At 42.2% G+C, this 20,805-nt stretch overlaps 1 protein-coding gene and 1 long non-coding RNA gene across 3 annotated transcripts in view; one reads left to right on the plus strand and one right to left on the minus strand.

Annotated features, from left to right (window-relative positions):
* Positions 1-411: 411 nt before the first annotated feature.
* LOC143924158 (uncharacterized) overlaps positions 412-20,805 on the minus strand; it is a 67,039-nt gene continuing 46,645 nt past the window's right edge. The window contains exons 3-4 of the long non-coding RNA XR_013261831.1: positions 9,082-9,141; positions 412-745 (exon numbers count right to left, since the gene is read on the minus strand). This is a non-coding gene — a long non-coding RNA (uncharacterized LOC143924158). The remainder of the gene's footprint in view (positions 746-9,081; positions 9,142-20,805) is intronic.
* Positions 3,475-20,805, plus strand: part of ACKR3 (atypical chemokine receptor 3) — a 28,134-nt gene continuing 10,803 nt past the window's right edge. Inside the window, exons 1-2 of one of the 2 annotated variants that reach the window (XM_077448239.1) lie at positions 3,475-3,587; positions 13,095-13,206. The gene's annotated coding sequence lies outside the window, so the exon portion shown is untranslated. The remainder of the gene's footprint in view (positions 3,588-13,094; positions 13,207-20,805) is intronic. The other variant, XM_077448240.1, reaches the window with a different exon arrangement.

The following is a 20,805-nucleotide window of genomic DNA, read 5'->3' on the forward strand; positions in this document are numbered from 1 at the left end:
CGCGATGTCGGCACCCGAAGCCGATCTCTCGATCGTCTCTCGGGTGCTGCCGCCGCCATCTTGGGTATGGAAATCAGGAAGTGGAGCCTTTCGGCTTCATTTCCCGGTTCCTTCATGCGCATGCAGGAGTCGCGCTGCACAATAAGGATGGTCCCCGCTGTCTCTGGGATCCGTGTGTTTCCCAGCAGGCAGTGGGGGACCTTCGGAAAGGGGCGTAGATTCTGCGGAAAGGGGCGTACCTTCTGCAGAATCTACACCGGAAGTGGATGCAGATACCTGTACTGTACAGGTACCTGCACCCCCCTCCCCCCTGAAAGGTGCAGATTGTGGCGCCGGAGAGGGTTCCAATGAGCAGAAGCTCCACTTTAGGGTGGACCTCCGCTTTAAACATACTTGCATGTGTATATATACTAACGTGTCAGCAGAGCAATAGACGGTGTCAGTAGGGCAAAGATTGGTGTAAGTAGGGCAGTGGATGGTGTCAGTATTTTTTTTTTCTTTTTATTAATGTTTATTTTCGTTTTCAAAAGTAACATATGGTATACAGAAAAAAGAAGGGAAAAGCACCCAAAAGGGCAGCAAAACGGCACCACATCACAAATTACAATTAGTCAAGAATGGTATTAATGACTCATCGGTACATTCAGTTACGTACATTAAATAATCATTCCAATTTCTTCCTCAGACAAGACTGGGGGTTATGTTTGTGAGATGCCGTACCAATCATGAGCTTAAAAATCCACACCTGAAACCAGGAAAAAGAGAAAAAAAAACGGTGAAAATGGGAGTGGATATAAAGGGTGGGGAGGGGATAGGAAAGAGGGGAAGCAAAGGAGATGGGGAATAGGTTTATGCATAATAGAAAACAAGAATAACCTGTAGATAAACCAAAAACAATCAGCACTATAACTGGATTCAGATAAATCGATATCAAAAATGGTCTGAAAAAACGTAGATCTGCAGCAAGCCTGTCCCAATCTATAACAGCAGCATACAACATTGCTTTAGTTCCCCGGTAATAAAGATAGAGTCAAAGAGGACCCAGAAGTGGCAGGTTGGGGAGACTGGGAAACGTTAGAAGTATAATTGATCCAGGTGGCCCAAACACCATAGAACTTCTCATATCTGTCTTTACAAGTTGCCACCCACTTCACTGCCATAATGGTATTGACCAAGCGGATCGAATCAGCTCTGCTAGGAACATGAGCCATCGTCCAATGGATGGGGATCAGGCGTCGGGCAGCATTCAAAAGGTGAGGCAGAACCAACCCACTGCTGGACAGGTGAGAGCTGGGAGGACTGGTGCTTCCCGAGGTGTGTGTGACACTCCCTCCCACCTGTCCCGCTGCCTCTCTACCTGTGACACTCCCTCCCACCTGTCCCGCTGCCCCTAGGGTTGCCACCTCATCCCTTTAAGGCCAGGTTCACACTATAGAGATGCGGGAACGCCGCAAATCCGCGGCGTTTACCCGCATCGCACACCTCCCGCCGGCAGTTCACACTGCCCTATGCGGACGGCTGGGAGTGTCAATGTTATGTTAATGACACCCCCAGATCCGTCGGCATATCGCAGTGCGATCTGCCGACTCGCACAGGAATCGGATCGCATGGTGTGAACACCCATGCGATCCGATTCTGTTGCGGACCCAAAAAAGGGTCCCGTGCGAGTTTGCTGCGGGAGCGCTGCGAATTCAGCCATACTATCTGTATGGCTGAACTCGCATCGCTACGGAGATCGGATGTGATTTGCTGTGCGAATCACATCCGGATCTCCCCCCGCAGTGGTGTGAACCGGGCCTAAAACTGAACACATATTAATTACACAGGTTCTGTGGCTGATTAAGGTGGTAATTAAACTCACTTGGTGCCTTATTGCCCGCTGCCCCCCTACCAGTGACACTGCCTCCCATCTGTCCCACTGCCCCCCTACCTGTGACACTGCCTCCCATCTGTCCCACTCCCTCCCACCTGTCCCACTGCCCCCCTACCTGTGACACTGCCTCCCACCTATCCCACTCCCTCCTACCTGTCCCACTGTCCCCCACCTGTAACACTGCCTTCCACCTGTCCTGCTGCCCCCCTGACCTCCTCCCTTGACACTTCCCCCTCCAGTTCCACTGCCCGCCCCCCTTTCCTGCTGCTTGTCTCCTGTGACACTCTTCCCTCCTAACCCACTGCCCCCACCTGTTCCCCTGCTCCCTTCCTGTCCCACTTCACCCCTTTTGTGGTAGGAAGAGATGAGACTGAGGAGGAGAAGGAGGACAATTGACTAGAGGAGGATGACATGGGATGGAGGAGATGAAACTGGCGGAGGAGGACATGGGATAGAGGAGATGGGATTGCAGGAGGATGAAGAGGACATGGGAGAGAGAACATGGGATGGAGAAGGAGGACGTGGGATGGCCAGTGGACACATTCGATGAGACACACAGAGGGCGGGCCCTGGGGAATGTTGACGGTCAGGCCGGGGGGGGGCAGGCCAAAATCTGTGCAAGGGGCCTCACCATTTGTGATGGCTGACTTGCTCTCTCCCACCCCCTTAGTGTCAGTAGTTTTTATTTATTTTTTGGGGAATCTGCGCCACACAGGGTGATTAGGGTGTGCATGTCAGTAGTGGTAAGATTTAAAGTGATTGTAAAGGCATAAGGTTTTTTATCTTAATGTGCTCTATGCATTGAAATAAAAGACCTTCAGTGTGCAGCAGTTCCCCTCAGCACCCCTAATACTTACCTGAGCCCCATCTCTATCCAGCGATGTCCACGAGTGCCTTGGCCGTCCAGGACACTACCCATTGATTGGGTGAGACACAGCAGAGGCACCATTGGCTCCCGCTGCTGTCAATTGGGGGCACCACTCCTCCATGTACTGATCACAGGTGGCACACAACCAGGGAGGGTCAATTAAAGTTAGTTGTTAAAACTATATAATTTCAAGACAAACCTAAGCATTATGTGAGGTTTTTACAATCTCTGTACAATCTCCTTTAGATCTGCCAAAACTATGTTAAATGAAGGAACCCTAAACAATCAATGTGGATTAAATCAGGCAGGTCCTTGCACTACAATAGTGGATTTATGGGAGATTGTCCAATCACATTGTATGGTGTGTGGTCAGCTTTAGGAAATAAAAACAGCCATAGTCCTGTAAAAATGCAGACACCATGTCACTCTTCTGATCTCCGGAGAAGAACCAGTTGAAGTTCTCTGCACCGAAAAACTTCAGTCTGCGGATCTGAGAAAAGTTTTGTGTGTCCCAGCAGAAGGAGTGTGTGCCTGCTGTCACATCTCCATCTACCTGACCCCGCACTGCCAGCTGTCCCCATAGTGTGTGATCCGGGTGTACCGTCCTTCCTCCCCCCCCCCCCCCCCTCCTACAACCAACGTCAGTGTGAGCCGGGGGACATGCAGCGCGTGCGGCTGACCCTCCCTCCCTTCCTCCTATACACACACACGGGAGGGCTCCCCCTAGCGGCGCCGCACGTCTATCTTATATATAGAAGCTCATGAGCGCTGAGAACTCATAGAGCAGACAGAGAGAACTAGTGAGAACACTGCTCCGGTCTAGGTCAGCGCCATCTCAGCAGCAGGGTAAGCCGATGGGGTTAAAAGTCACCTATGTGACAAGGGAGGGGGGGATGTGACTCCACCCAGGCTTGTCCTATTACCTGATTGTCATTTTATGGTGGGCAGTAGTGGCGGGGGGACTTGTCACATAGAACTTTTTCTGGAATGACTCTGGAGAGGTGACACTCATCAGGGGGACCCTTCTTATAGAGATCACTGACTGAGGACCATTTATTATATGATGGGTGATGGGGAGTCTGGTGATAGACAGCCAGGAGGGCAGTGAGGGCACCTCTCCTCCATGTACTGATCACAGGCGGCACACCACCAGGAGGGTCCCACCAACTGGAGGAAAACTTCTGTTCAAGTCTACTATAATCGATCATTTCATGCGGGACATTAGTGCTAATCCACAGATCTATATAACCATATATTTATATGTCTATGCATATCTGTTTCTGTATCTCTATATCTATCTATCTATCTATCTATCTATCTATCTATCTATCTATCTATCTATCTATCTATCTATCTATATTATCTATCTATCTATCTATCTATCTATCTATCTATCTATCTATCTATATGCATGTGTGTGTGTCAGTATTGCATCTTCTACTTTACCTTTGTTTATTTTATGTATTTTGTAATGTATCATCTTTTTACTCCTAACAACTCTTCTATCACTATTTTGTATATTATAGATATAATAAACATACCTATTTATTTAAAAACATGTACAAAGTTGCTGATTTTGCAAGTTGCAGTATTAGAGCATCCTACAATGTTAGATATTGATTCATGGAGAAAGTTTGGAGTTTAACCCCCCATTCACACTTGAGTAATTTTGGAGCGTTTTTATTTTTTTTATTTTTTTGTGCATTTGTATACACTTTTTTTGGTGTTTTTAAGTTTGCGTTTTTTTTTAATTTATTTATTTTTTGCTAATGGAAGGCTAGGTGGAGGAGAATTAAGAAGTCACATAAAAAAACAGGCTTTTATAGATGCTCTTATTGAGGTCTATGAGGGCCAGAAAGAAGCTTTTATACTTTTTCAAGCTTTGAGCGTAAAGCTTTAAGTGACATGATGCTCAGGTGTGACTGGGCACTATTGAATATATTGGGTATATTGATGCTGTGTGTTGAAGTACTTTGGAAAAATGTGGTATAAATCGTTCAGGTGTGAGAGTGGTCTAAAAGATACCCTTTACTGGCTAACTTTAGGTATTAAGTATGCAAGATTTAAGGTTGCCTTAGATCCCCTCTAGACTTTATAAAATTGTACAAAGTTTGAAAAAGGGATCTATGTGATTACATTTTAATTATCTAAATTAGCCAAAAAATTTAATCACTTAGCCTAATCATACATTATATCATTTTCTTGTTCAGTTTTCCTTTATGTTTACCAAAACCATATGAGGTCAAACCTAAATGCGAACACATTGTATGCAGTCAGGCAGGCCCTTGCACTACATAGTTGAAGGTAAATTGAACAAGAAAATTGTATAATGTATTGCCAGCTTTACACAACAAACTTTCTGCAGTATAGCCACACTTAGATTGACTTGCTAAGGGAGCAGACAGTGCTTGTTCACTTTTCAAAGTGAGTGTTAGTGGATAAGATGAAGTTATGTTCACTTTGAATACAAATCTTTTATTTAACCCCCCCCCCCCCCCACCCAACCCCCTCTTCGCACATCATCAAGTGTTCAATGGTTCACCTTATTCATTGACATTCACCATGCTAGGTGAGCAGCCTTTAGTAAATCAGCCCCCGTGAGTCATTTTATTATAGGCGCAATGATGCAGGACCCAGTGACATGCTAGTGCTATATACAAGCTCTGTGCGTGACCTCTGGCCGCTGGGGTTAACTTCTATCATCCTTCAGCCATTTGTTTGCCACCCATTAACTTGTATAGCACTTTTAAATTGCTGCTTAGAAATAAACACTCCCCGGCCTGAACTCTGCAATATAAATCACAGCAAAGATTAACAAAAAAAAAAAAATACCCAGTAAATATAAGTATAGGCAGTCATGTGTCTTATGTGTCACCTAACTGCATCCCAGCATTTAGCTTTTTATTTTTATTCCTTGGGATGCTTTCAGAAAATAAAGTACAATGTTGTGCAGACACATTTCCACGTGCGGCAGTTTACTGCTGTGCCTTTGTTTTTTTTGTGCCCCAACCTGTGAAAAAACTCAGTTTGCATTTAAGAAAAGACTAGTCCAGACCACATCCAGTAGAGTCGTGTGCTTTTTGTTGGCTTCGTAGGGAAGTTGCAAGGTCCTGCATAGTCTGCTCTGTTCGTTTGGGAAGTTCTTGGGCTCCGTACAAAGTTATGAGTCTCAGTCAAGGTGATTTTGGGGGTTTATTTACTAAAGGAAAATCCACTTTGCACTGCAAGTGCACTTGAAAGTGCACTTAAAGTGCACTTGGAAGTAAAGTTGCTGTAGATCCGAGGTGGACATGTAAGGAAAATAAAAAACAGCATTTTAGCTTGCACATGATTGGATGATAAAATCAGCAGAGCTTCCACTCATTTTAGATCTACCCCTAAGATTTAGAATGACTGCACTTCCAAGTGCACTTGCAGTGCAAAGTGGATTTGATTTTTTTTTTTTTTTGATTTCGTAAATAACCCTCTTTATGTCAGCTTACCTGTCTTTGGGGCTGCTGGAAGTTTCATTGATTGCCGCTGCGCAATAGAGATGGGTTGACTGTGCACTTGTTGGCTTATTGTATGTTAAGTATTAGTAGATTAAGGATCAGATCCAGAGATCTGGAAACTTGCACTTGTTCTAGAGCAGAGCTGAGTAATAGAAGATAGACGAGAATGTATATCACCAGCACACCATAGATCTATATCATATTGAGGTTGATTTGCTAAAACTGGAGAGTGCAAAATCTGGTGCAGCTCTGCATAGAAACCAATCAGCTTCCATTTTTTTTATGTCAAATTGAACAAGTTGAAACTGGATTCTGATTGGCTACCATGCAAAGCTGCGCCAGATTATCTGACAAACGATTTGCGATGTATTGCCTTTTCAGGAGTTTAGAGATGGTTTACAGGCATTCAGGATGTGATACTGCTGCCTTGTGAATGTCTTTTTTTTTTACCCCAACGGATATTTCACATTAAAATACTGTACCGGCACTTGGCACGTGGTTGTGGCGCAGTCCCAAACCATTTGCCAAACTTGACATGCTGATTTAAAATTTGCCACACTGCAAATTTTCGCAGCAGTGGCACTGCAGACAACAGGGGGTTATTTACGAAAGGCAAATCCACTTTGCACTACAAGCGCACTTGAAATTGCATTGAAAGTGCACTACTTGGAAGTGCAGTCACTGTATATCTGAGGGGGACATGCAAGGAAAATAAAAAACAGCATTTTAGCTTGCACATAATTGGATGATAAAATCAGCAGAGCTTCCACTCATTTCAGATCTACCCCTCAGATTTACAGCGACTGCACTTCCAAGTGCACTTTGCACTTGTAGTGCAAAGTGGATTTTCCTTTCGTAAATAACCCCCAATGTCCCACTATAGGTGGGCGGTAAAAAGGAGGATCAACCATCTGTTTTTACTGTCCGTTTGTGTGAACTTAGCTTTAGTACCAGTGCAATGTTTTGGGGCAGCTCAAGACCCCTTTGTCAGGCATGCCTTCCCTGATGTGGTTGCTTCAATTAATATCTGGACTATATGGTATAGATCAGTGATGGCGAACCTTGGCACCCCAGATGTTTTGGAACTACATTTCCCATCATGCTCCACTATACTGCAGAGTGCATGAGCATCATGGGAAATGTAGTTCCAAAACATCTGGGGTGCCAAGGTTCGCCATCACTGGTATAGATCCATGGTGTGCTGGGGATATACCATTTCTCTTAGCCAGTTAACCAGATGGTTGTTTGCACAGCCCCCTCCCCTTACTCTAGGATCTTCCTAGGAAGAAGTGTGTTGGGAATATAACTAGTATGGTAATAGCAGACAGGGCGAAGTACTTGTAATAGTTTAGCACACATATCAATGAGTCATTTAATTGCTGTCCTACAAAGGAGCCAATAATTAAGAATTGGATCGTACAGAGAGGGGAAGGTGATGATGTGCAAGGCTTTTGGCAAGTTGAATTACAGGTGTTGTGCTAGGATTGCCAGTATACATAAATCACCTTTGCCTCACAATGCAGTCAAAAACAAATGACAAATCTGTGTGTGTAGACCTGAAGTAGATGAGGAGAAGAGCTTTTAAATGGCTCATTGAATCCGCTCACTGCCACGAAAGTTTATGATGTGCTGGAAAAACATTGTTTTAGCAAAACAGTGGAAGCCTTCCAGTTGTAGTAGCACAAAGTTGGCTTTTGATCAGCTAGGCATCACTTTGTGCCAAAGGTTGCCAACCCACCCATGTGTAGTACACAATCCTGGACAAAGGGGTCTCTGAGCATAGACTACATTCGGCATTAACCCTATCAGACACAATTCTGTTAAAGCAAAATTGAAAAAAACTAAAACAAATGTCTTCTTAATTCATTTACATAATTAAAGTAAACACAGCTTTGAATGGCTGATGTAAAAATACAAACTTTAATGAAGCTTCAGAACACCTTAATGAATAACAACATAGCTCACTAAAGGAGGTATGGAGAGAATTATTACAAAGACCTGTAGAAGTATATTGTTTGTAGGCAGGTGCCCAAAGTCTGCTACTTATGTCCATTAAGGTATTTCCATGTGAAACCTTTTGTTTATTCCAAACAATTGTGTCTTGCAACCTAGGTGACAAATCCTTTATTATTGTTAATTGAGGGATATACAAAGAATAGGAGGGCGAAAAGCCCTATGTAAAAGTTTACGAAATTGCTAGGAATTAAACACAAGGTAAAAAGTCTTAGTTTCTGTAACTGGACCTGCTAGTTCTATAGCCACAAGGAAGGAGGTAAGAGGCGCTCCACCTATAAATTTATGTTTTTGGTTATGGTGGGATCCGGTCATCCATTAAAAGTTATGTCTTAAGGTGTCAACATAGATTTTGAAATCATGTTTGAATCAAAATAGTCATGTTGATCTATAATCGTAAACCACCTCACCCCCGGGTAATTTTGACGTTAACCCCCTCTTACCTTTCCTGGGTTGAGCTAAAAATGTATACTCACCCACCCAGCAAATCCGATGCTGTCCTGCCGCACACTCGGTTCTTTGCTGATGTCATCAGAAGGCTGGCTGTCCCCAGATGATGCTCCGTCCACTGTACATGCACAGTGTGTTCTACACAGCCACAAAGCTTCTGGGGTGCATGACTTGGGTATCCCAGGTGGCTTTGGGAGGGGATATGTCATTCTCACCTAGGTGAGAAAGATATACCCCCCGATCAAAAAATAAATAAAAAATTTGGTTGCAGTTTGCTAAAAAGAAGAGGAGGAGGGTAAGATGGAAGGAAGTGGTAAAAGTGAGTGAAGGTGTGATTCCACTAGGGAAAGTTCTTTGCCATAATCCCCAGTCTTGGTCTTTCCTACCTTTGAGTTTGGGTGTTCTTATTTGCCCAGGGCTGTGTCCATTCTCATTATTCCCTTCTCCTAAATAGATAATATAAATACATTAAGATATAATACAAATATTATATAATGTAAATAATAAAAAGTCTTTGTTCACAATAATGTTCATAAAATCATGCTAATTTTAGTATTATTTTGGTATTTATCTAGAGTGTCTAGACCAGGGTTTCTCAATCAGGGTCCCTCTAGAAGGTTGATAGCGGTTCTTTGAGCAATTTTTGCCTCTTGGATAAGTTCCCATTTACGCCGTTGATCTTTTTATCTCTACGGGGATAGTTCTTTCCATTGACCACAAGTGTAAGGAGCATTCTTCCCACTGACCATCACACTAATGTATCATGAGTTGTAGATAGAGTAATTTTTAGTAGGGGTTCCCTGAGACTGGAAAATTATTTCAAGGGTTCCTCTGTGTTGAAAAGTGGTCTAGACTAATCTAAACTCTTAACTCCACTGCGGATGTCGTGGTGTTATAAATGTTTAAACAGAAGGCTATCATACTGGTTTTCCACTGCAAATTACTCAGCTTGATAAATGCAAAGCAACGTTAACATTACAAATGGTAATTCAACTCTGTTCTCTGCATACATGACAGAAGAGGTTGAATAATTGTTTATTTGTTATAATAAAATAATATGTAGCACTAAAAATGGGTATCCCTTGGGAAATAGTGCCTGCACAATAAAACAACGCCCAAAGGAGAATAATTAATGTAAAACAGGCATATACATTGTGTTCCAGGCCGGGTTTACAACGTCCTGTGATAGGGTTAATCTGCGTGGTTAGTGTGAGCACCCCAAGCCCGGGGATATGAAGGTACAGCGGGGATCCCGAGATCAGTCAGGCACAGCCAATTTGTACCCTCAAAGGACAGGAAGATTGCTAGAAAATGAGAAAGGAGATGCAGTTTGACTTTAAAGGCTGGAAGGGAAATAAGAGGAAAAAAGGAGTGTGAAAGGGGAGAGTCGGGAATGGGAGCTGATGAAGAAAAGGAAAGAAATGAGAGGGAGTGAGAGAGACAGACAGCAGGGGACAGAACAGAGAATAGCTGCTGGGTTTCTATGAGGTGGATGGAATAAAGAGCTCACCAGGGTGCCTTATTACCCCAGTTTCGGGGAGGATCATTTCTAAAGGGCATTTTCTGACATTTCACAAGAGCAAACAGTAAAGAAGTGAGATCAAGAAAAGTCCTGGGAACTGTGTCAAAAAATACATTAACTTTTCTCCTGCTAAAATCTCCTTCTGATTATTTCAAAACCATTTCGTTTTTTAGGACTTTTTTTTTTTAATATTAGGTAGTGTAGACATGAAGTAATATGAAATAAACTGTACAGATTTTGCCGGATGAGGTCATTATGGGTATGCTGTTATGACATAATTATCATCATTAGCATACAACACAGGCAAAACACTGTCTGTCCTCTGCTATACCATGAATTTGCTCTTTTGAAACATACAATGTAGAATAATTGTAGGACGAGGCACTTGGGTTTACATCCACAGCAGTGGAAGGGCCAACTTTAAAAACTTGTGTACTGATGGGGGCCAGTAGTAGCCACACCCTGTCTGCCTACTTTACAAGTGCCATTGTCTTTACACATGTAAATAGATAAATAAACCAGTACAGTGAACTTGTGTTTTGCCATACCCAATGCTGAAGTGAGCCTGTCACCTGCTGAGAGTTAATAAATGCGTAACATTATTAAACATCATCATGGGTGTCAATGAGCCGCAATACCCATTTTTTGCGCATTCAGATTTTTTTGCCCGTCTTCCGACCTTTCACACTTCAGTCGCCATTTATCACAGTAATGAATCAATAATTAGGGAAGGCCCATCCTTCAATTTTGGAGGGATAGTTAGAATTTACATAATAAATCTCCTTAGTTTGTTGGCTCCCAGGGTACTAATAAAGTTGTTGAAATGTAGACGCAGGCACCTCTAGGTGTTTGCATTTTACTTCTGTTACCAGTAGACATCAAGCTTACTTTAGTGTAAGTGTAAGTTGTTAGCCTTTTCACAAAAAAAGAAAAGGTGAACTAACTTCATAGGTGATTAGGTTTCACTGCCCACGCAGTCGATGCAGCAGTGTAGGAACTTGAAAGCCACAGTCTTCTTCTGGGATGGATCAGAGCAACTCTAGCTAGCGCGTGACTGCTTTGACAAATCAGATTCAGTCTGTTCTATCCCCAAGTAAAGATGGTGAAAAAAGAGGTAATCTTTCAAATCCCCAGACCGCTGCGCCAGCTGTGTAACAGCTAATCATCCGCGGAAGTAAGTACAGTGGGGACTGGGGAGGTGGGGAGGATGGAGGGTCTTCACCTTTTTTGTTTTTTGTGAAAAGATGAACATTTTAAGCAGAACAGTACCCTTTTTTCCCTCTCAACCTGATACCCTTAGTTTTTGGAACAGTTGGATTGGAATTTTGTGGATGACTGGTATGGTTACCCCAAGACAGATTGACATCTGTCTTGTTAGGTCCAAGTCACACAGGTAATTCTGCTGTTGGTGGAATGGACCAGCAACAGGATTTCTAAGTGAGCAGAGAGGACACTCACTTAGCCATGCAGAGTCTTTTATTTACTGGCTGAACCAGAAGAATGCAGGTGAGTGCTCTCTTTAGTGATCCTGTTGCTGAAGGGTTGTCACCTGTGACTCAGTCGTTATGTGCCGGGGCACTTTTAGGCCTTGTTCACACCATAGCCACTGAGCTGTATTCTTCTGCACACTATTACACATGTATGGTGTGAAGGAACATAGAAAGCAGTTGTTTTCTATATGCCTTGTTCACACCCAACATATGCAGTCGTGTGCAGAAAACTGCAGCTAAACAGACTTGGTGTGAAGAAGCTGGTTACTAATGGATGGTCTTTGTAGTGCACACAAGCCCTAATAGGCTCTCAACTTCCGGCTTTACAAGTTTAGGTTGCAAATGAATAGGACAGTACAGGTGGTCAAAAACTGGTTTATCTTTAGGCAGCTAGTGTGACACTTCTTGGATTTGTCCATAGCCATTAGTTGCTTATAACCACTTGTGCTTACTCCATCTGCTCCTTTTTAAAATAATTTGAGCAGTTAGCAAGAAGTTAGTAGGCAGTCTGTCATAGGTATTTACAAAAATGTTTTCCTATTTCCATATCATTGCCAGTTTTCTAAGTATTTTGCCACTGTTTGAAATGCTTTTTTGATGAATTTTGGAACTTTTTTTTAACCTTTTGGCAACCATGTCACATGGGACTCGCCTTGGAGTGTTCCAAGGCTGTCATAGAAAGCAAGCAATTGGGCACACTCCAGCAGCATCCATTCACAATAATGGAAGCCTTTAGCAAGTGGTTAGAAGGAAGGAATTCCTTATTTTTTCCTGTTTTTTTTTTTTTGCCTTAGTTTTTATCTGACACATGCTTTCTAGCAGCTCAGCAAATGCCAAGGAAGTGCTGTAGGCTTTTGATATACCATTGAACAAACCTTGCAAAAAAACACAATGGGATTGGTTTACTAAAACTGGAGAGTGCAAAATTGGGAGCAGCTCTGCATAGAAGTCAATCAGGTTTTTTTGTTTTTTTTCAAAGCTTAATTGAATAAGCTGAAGTTAGAAGCTGCTTGGCTGCCATGCACAGCTCCATCAGATTTTGCACTCTCCGGTTTTAGTAAATCAGACTCGCTCAGATCTTGAATTAGGTGGAAAAATTGTCAATGTATATATCCTAATTACTTTTTATACCTTAAAATATCTGTACATTTTAACTTAAAGTTGTTTTGTACACACTTGAGTGTAAAGAATTGAATGAAATGCATGTATATCTATTGAACATCCACAGACTGTTCATCTCAAGAGTGTTGTGTTAAGTGCTATGCTTTCTCAGCAAAGGTTGTATAGCCTTGACTTAGACGACATTAAAAGAGCGTTTGTAACCCCCCTGATTGTAACTAAACAAATTACAAAACCATCTTACCTAAATTACTTTCTGTCCCTGCAGGGATAAAGTACCAACATCCTTTGTGATTCCGAGGAAGACCGCAATCCAACAATACAATAAACCCCATTTAATCTAATTTGGATAAACCTGTTTAGCTGGACCTCTTTTGAAGGTAAATCACACAACTTGATCATACTTACCTGTTTCACTCAGATCCGCTTTCTATTGTCCAGAAAACTAATCATAATCCCTACCTCATTGTCCTAAATCACAGAGGAATTGGGTTACAAGGGAACTTGGTAACTTGCTGCAAAGCCGTATTCTTGTCAGTATTGGCAGATGCGAAGAAGTAATTAATACTGAGTGTAACTGTTTATTTAAACTTGTTTTGTATGCAGGTGCTTTTTTAAAAGGTCCCTATAGATAATAGATAAGTGTTGGTAGAAACAAACTACCTGTACACATTTTACTGCCTGAAAATCTGGGAGAGAAAAGATTATTTCAGATGCTAAAAATCGATTACAGTGAAACATTGGTTTACGAGTAACGCGATTTACGAGCGTTTTGAAAAACTAGCAATTTAAAAAAAAAATTGCCTTGATCTGCAAGCTCTGTCTTGAAATACGAGTGTTTTTTTTTGTTTTTTTTTTATGTAAAAAAAAAAAAGAATTACACTGACAATGGGAAGGAGTCTGCTGCTCATCCATGTAAAGTCGCTGTGTATATGTACAGTGAAGCCGCAGGTGTACAGCTTTGTATGTGACCAGAGATTTGCAGGCGGTGGTGGCTCCCAGCACTTCCTGGAGACACTCAGACACTCCCAGTAGGAGCGGGCGTACCCGGAAGTGATGTCAACAGTTCCCGAGTTCTCTAGGAAGCGCTGTCAGCTGAACCTGTGGCCACATCAGCGTTGTACTCTACACCAACAGCTTTACTGAACATACAGTACTGTATACAGAGCGGCCTTAAATAGATGAGCACCAACCTCTGCCACATACAGAGCTGTGTACACCAGCGGCTTTAAATAGGTGAGCACCAGATTCCTTAACATTGTCACTGTGAACGTTCTTTTTTTTACCTTAAAACTTTTGCATCACAGAGGTACAGTACAGTATTCCTACCACTGTACAGTACTGTATGTCTACTACTGTATAGTACTGTATTCCTACTACTGTATAGTACTGTATTCCTACTACTGTATAGTACTGTATTCCTACTACTGTACAGTACTGTATTTTGAAGTGCAATCTTATTTGTTTTATGTTTACAGTACACTTTATACTGCATTTTTTTGTTGCCGTAATCATTTTTGTATGAATAAATGGTTGTGGAACGAATCATCGGAGTTTCCATTATTTCCTATGTGGAAATTCGCTTTGATATAAGAGTGCTTTTGATTACAAGCATGCTTCTGGAACGAATTATGCTTGCAAACCAAGGTTTTACTGTAACATCTAACTTTCTGACTACTATCTAGCCAAAATGTTTATTGTTTTTGATGTGAGTTTGGGAGTGTTTTTGTGTGAATTCTGGCTGTTGACAGTGACAAATGACTTTGAACGCAGTGTATTCTGGAAGTGTGTTTTGTAAAAGCTTAGGCTGGGTTCACATTGGTGCGATGTCAGACATCGTATGTAATTTGCACCGCAAGGCTTTGCAGATCGCATGCTAAGTCTGTGAGATGCAAATGGCTGAATTTGCATCGCATTCGTACCAAAATGGTGCAGGACCCTTTTTTTTGGTCCACACTGGAATCAGATCGCATGACCAGTTGGCAGTTTGCACTGCGGTATGTGAACCGATCTGGGGGTGTCATTAACTTTCTATTCACACCAGCAGCGGGTCACATAGAGCAGTGTGAACTTCCTGCGAGTCCTATACGATGCGGGAGCCGCCACAGGAATCGCGCTGGTTCCTGCATCACGTTAGTGTGAACAGGCACTTAAAATGGTTGTAAAGCCTCAAGGTTTTTTTTCATTTTGGATAGAGTAAGGGGGGTTATAACCAGGGCTTTTTTTTTATCAGCGGACAGGTGCAGGAACTCTCTCCTTCCGAGTCACCCCTTGTCTTCACCAGTACCCACCTCAGATCACCGTCCCTTGGTTCCACCACCTACCCACCTCCCAGTACCACCCCTTTTAAAGAATACAGAACCAAATACAATTTTGTGGTTGGTGCTAAGTAATTTTTATGGAACTTGTTAATGATAACAAGAAAGGCAGTAAAATAGATCCCTTGCTGCCAGCAATAATATATACCCCCCAGCAACAATAGATTCCTGGGTAAAAATAGACCCCCACCAGCAACACTAAATCACCCTAAGTGATAACAGACCACCCCCCCATAAAAATAGTCTCCCCCTCCACCAACAGATCCTCCTCACATAAATAGACCCCCCCCCCCCAGCAACAATGGACCCTCTGCAACAAAATACCACCTAAGTAACAACAGATCTCCCAACAGCCAGCATCACTAGACCCTTCAGCAGTAAAATAGATCCCCGGCTGCCAGCAATAATAGATATCCCATCCCCAGCAACAATAGACTCACTGGCAACAATAGACCCCCACCAGCAACAATAAATCCCCCTTAGTGGTAGCAGACCCCCCCAACAACAATAGTCTCCCCCTCCACCAGCAGATCCTTCTCACAACAATAGACACCCCCTCCAGCAACAATAAACCCCCTGCAATGAAAAAACACAAAAGTAAAAATAGACCCCCAGCATCAACAACAGATCTCCCTGCATCAATCAATCTCTCTCTCAACAATAGATTTCACCCAGTAACAATAGACCCCCATGCAAAAATAGATTCCCTCCAGTTACAGTAGATCCCCCAGCAGACAGCATCAAGAGACCCTCCAGCACAACCCAGCTCCTCTTGCCATTGTATACATTCAGTGCTGGAGTTGCCGGAACTGCGTTCCTCCACATTCCCACTGAAAAAAGCCTTGATTATAACCCCTGTATTTTTTGCCCTCTTTGTCACATTGGGGAGATTTTCTGACTTCCTGTTTGGCTATAGGACAGGAAGTGAGAAAATCCTTGCAAATAAAGGGAATCTCTTGGGGACCTAGAGGTCACCAGAATAAGTGCCCCCATTGGAAGATCCCCCCAGCATACTTTCCTGGGGACAAAAACTGACAGATGTTCTAATTCATCTCCACTCTATCCAATCTATCCTAAAAAAATAAAAAATAAATAAAAAGGTTGGCCTTTAGGCTTCATGTTCACTGTTGCTGGTAAACGGACATTTAGGAGCAGTTGGGTGTTTTTTTCAGCTGCCCCTGAACTCTCCTCTACGTTATCTTTTTTAGTACATGTACACTGGATCGTTTATAGAAGTTTCTAGGCAGTTGAGTTTAGAAGACTTTTTTGGAAAGTTATACTTTAATATAGGACAAAAGCTAAAAAAAACTATCATTCAAATCAAAAGTTATCTAGAACATGAGAGAAGAATGATAAGTTTACTGTAAATAAAATTGGAAAGTAAAACGATTTCACTGTATTATATGCCCTGCAGTCACCCTCCAAATGAAGATAGAATTCCTGCTATAACTTTGTGAGCACATAAGGGATTGGCATATGTCTCATTTCCTATCTATGGACAGCTTGAGAATTGCAGCCAGATGGGACCTCGCTCTTTGAAATTCATATAGACAGTAAATGGGGGTCGCAAGAGCCAGTACATGTATGATCATTCTAATGCCTTGTACACACGGTTGGACTTTCCGACGACAAAATCTACTGGATTTTTTCAGACGGATTTTGGCCCAAACTTGTCTAGCATACACAGGGTCGCACAAAGTTGTCGGAAAATCTGATCTGAACGCGGTGACATAGAACACGTACGACGGCACTATAAACGGGCCAGTAGCCAATAGCTTTCGTCTCGTAATTTATTCTGAGCATGCGTGGCACTTTGTCCGTCGGAATTGTCTACACACGATCGGAATTTAAACGATCGGATTTTGTTGTCGGAAAATGTTAGATCCCGCGCTCAAATTTGTGTGTCGGAAATTCTGACGGAAAAAGTCAGATGGAGCCCACACACGATCTGATTTTCCGACAACACGATCCAAACGCACATTTTCCGTCGGAAGGTCCGACCGTGTGTACGAGGCACAAAGAATGATTGTGACATGAGTATGCTTGATTATTTCAACCAGGATTTCATGTTTATGCATGGAGCACACACCTGTGGGATTGATCAGGTGTTGAAGAAAAGGTTTAAAAGATTATCAATTTCCAGAAGTGCACTTTTCCCCTGTACGCTACAGTTCTGAAGCTAGCCATAGACATTGGATAATTTTTGTAAATTTTTGAGATGATATAGAATTCTGTGTAACTTCAGACCTAAACAGATGCCCTGTCTGACTAATGCTAGAGTCCTAAAACTTTCTCACCAAAGGGTCAGTTCAGTAACCTTCAAGCCTTAAGCTGCCAGTATTCAATCCATCTATGGGCAGGCTGGTTGTACTGAAGTCGATCCATCGATTGACTTCAGTACAACCAGCCTGCTGGATCTTTTGCATGCTATCACTGCCAGCAGCTATAGCCGCCAGCAGGAAGGCTCCCCGCTACCAGAACACAATAGCGCTGCATGAGGTATCCCCCAATGACTGTGTTGATGGGGGAATCAAGCAATTTTCTTTCCTGCAATCTATGGCTTGCTTTGGGAGGGGAGGGGGAGGATGGAGTACAGAATGCCCGAGCGCCAGTGTTCAGTTTGAGTAAAAAATGCCCCAAGGTTGGTGGTCAATGAGAATAAAAAGTGGCCCTGGGTTGGTGAGCAATAAGTGTTAAAAGTGATCTAGTGCCTGTGGTAAGTGGAAGGAGGAATAGTGCCCCATTGTTGGTGTCAGTGGAAGGAATAGTACCTCATTGTTGCTGTCAGTAGGAGAAATAGTGTCCCATTGTTATTGTCTGTGTGAGGAATAGTGCCCTATTATTGATGTTGGGTGTGAATAGTTGGTGTCAGTGGAAGGAATTGTTTCCCATTGTGTAATTGGGAGGAATAGTGCCCCATCATTGGTGTCAGTGAGTGTCGGGGGGGAATAGGGACCATCATTGGTATCATTGGAAGGAATTGTGCCCCGTTTCTTGTTTCAGTGGGAGGAATAGTGGCATATCATTGGTGTCATTTGGAAGATTGGTGCTCTTTTCTCTGCTGTCAGTGGGAGTAATAGTGCTCATTGCTGGTGCCAGTGAAAGGAATATCTCCCCATTATTGGTGTTAGGGATGAGAAAAAGTGACCAAAGTGCTAGATAAAGATAAGCTACGGTCTGCATCCTGTTTGTGGTGGACCATAGTTTGGAGACCACCGTTTTACTCAGTGATGCAAGAGGAAGCCAATTTAAACACACATTTATTTTTTCACTTTACTGAAGCAAACCTATCTATGTTTGATAATCTTGAGCACACAAATAGAATTCTGTATATTTGAATTTTTACATCCAGGGTTACTGAATATTGAAGATTTTCATAAAACACAACTGTCATACATTCATAGTGACTCTATGGGATTGATTTACTAAAGGCAAATAGGCTGTACACTTTGCAAAGTGCAGTTACTCCACAGTTTGGTAAATGAGGTAAAGCTTCACTTTGCAAAGAGTACCTAATCACGTGAAAGGAAGGAAAATTAAAAGACAAGAAAAAATGGACGGTAAAATTATGCCAGTCTAGTGCCACATCCAGTATTGAAAGCAGAAAAGAAAATATCCCCTAGGGTGGACTTTACAGGCACATAAAAGTATAGTTGAAGGACTATACAAAGTATTTATAATGCAAAAATATATTTATTAATGGTTAAACCATTAACCTCCCTGGCGGTACGATTATTTCGGATTTTAGGTGCTAAAAGCGGTACCATTATTTTGCATGAAAATTTGGCGTTTTATATTGTAGTCCTGCAATTCTTAGGAATAACTCTCTTAAATCTGTCCAAACCAGAGTCTAGCAGACATCCCGGGTATGATAAAGTTTGAAAAATGAAATCATAAATTATAATATAAGAAATAATTATAAATAATTGTACCAAATAATAATATAACAATAATAAAAATTATTCAATAATGTAATCACATCAAAAACACTGAAATTTGCTCAGTTGCAGAATTGTCACTGTCATTACTTTTCAGTATTTGATGACGAATCTCCCCACAAATCGCTATCGCTCAATTCTGCGAGTGATTCTAATTTATTATCGCTGTTTTCTAGCTGCTCTAAAATCATTTTTGATGTACAGTGACAGTTTTGGTTGCTATGGACAATCTCCAGTTTCCAGGCATAAAGAACAGTTTTTATTATATAAAACTGCATGCAGGACACTGGGCAGACCACTAGGGACAACGGGGATGTGAAATGTTTACATACAGCAATGTAATCTGTAAGATTACATTATACTGTATGTTTACTGTTTATTTCACTTTTTGAATTTGGCGCCGATCTCCGTGCCCGTGCGTCGCAACGCTCGCAGGGCACGGAGATCGCCGATGTGATAGATCGAGCGAGACACGGCTCGCTCGTACAGCGGGGAGACGACGCTGGATCCGAGGGAGAAGGTGAGTATTCCTCCTCCTGGATCCAGCGATGCAGTCCCGAGTCTGACTCGGGGATACCGCTCTTGGTATAAAAAATCCACCCCGAGTCAGACTCGGGAAAACCGTCAGGGGGGTTAATAGATATTTTTTTGCATTATAAATACTTTGTATACTCCCTTCAACTATACTCTTATGTGCCTTTTAAGTCCATCTTAGGGGATATTTTCTTTTCTGCAAGGAGAATTAAAAGCAGCATTTTTGCTTACACATGATTAGATGACGGAAGTCAGCAGAGCTGCTGCTCATTTACTAAGCTCTGGGGCAACTGCATAGTCTATTTGCCTTTAGTAAATCAACCTCATATTTTCTTAAATTTTTTTACAGTTTTAACAAGAAAATAGATGCACCGAGAGGTCAAGAATATGTGTGCATCTGTTGTTACGGAATTATTTAGAAGCATTTCCTAAAAGGTGAAGTGCCTAGAGTTCCCTAACATTAAACGCAATCGCTATGCTTTTTTCCTTTATTGGCTTTCTAGCATTTTCATGTATTTTAACATCTGATTAGATGGTGCGGGTAATAGTGTAACTTTCCTGCCTCGGAGACACTAAAAAAAAAGTCACACTAGCCTGACAGCAGCTCAGTGACTTTGGGAGACTGGGTTAGACAGGACCCCTGACAGTGCAGACACAGTAGAAGCCGCTAGGTTTGCCACTCTTACCTATTGTATGCAGATTTATCAGCAGGCAGCGTGCTAGGTAAAGGACTTTGAGAGTTGGTGCCAAAATCGCTTTGTTGCTTTTAAGATTGTGGAAATATTCAATCCAAACATTTCCATATGTTACTACTTGTACAAAAAGTTGTATATATTCCACAAAAGGTCAAGTCACCCGAATGTTATTTCCATTTTTTGGCAATGAAAAGTACAAGTTAGGACAGGAAGATTTTGTTATTGCTAAAAAGATGAAACTGGAAAATGTCTGGTGCCACTGAGTGATTCTTCCCTTTTCTCCAAAGAAAAGGTTGGCAGGGTTTCATGATGGCCTCTACGTTCAATATTAACTCAACTCGTATGTTATTCCATTTGGGGCTTCTTTTCAAACATGACTTCTTGATAGGTGATTTAGCTATTTTGGCCCATTTTAAAAGATTGGATACGTTATTTTTAAGGTCATCGGGGAGCCTTGGTCCACCTCTTTCAGTTGCTGTTATGGATAAGCAGGA

This window comes from Lithobates pipiens, unplaced genomic scaffold (genome assembly GCF_037356315.1).
Source record: "Lithobates pipiens isolate NorthernLeopardFrog02 unplaced genomic scaffold, aLitPip1_a1.2 Scaffold_22, whole genome shotgun sequence".
Taxonomy (NCBI): Eukaryota; Metazoa; Chordata; class Amphibia; order Anura; family Ranidae; genus Lithobates; species Lithobates pipiens.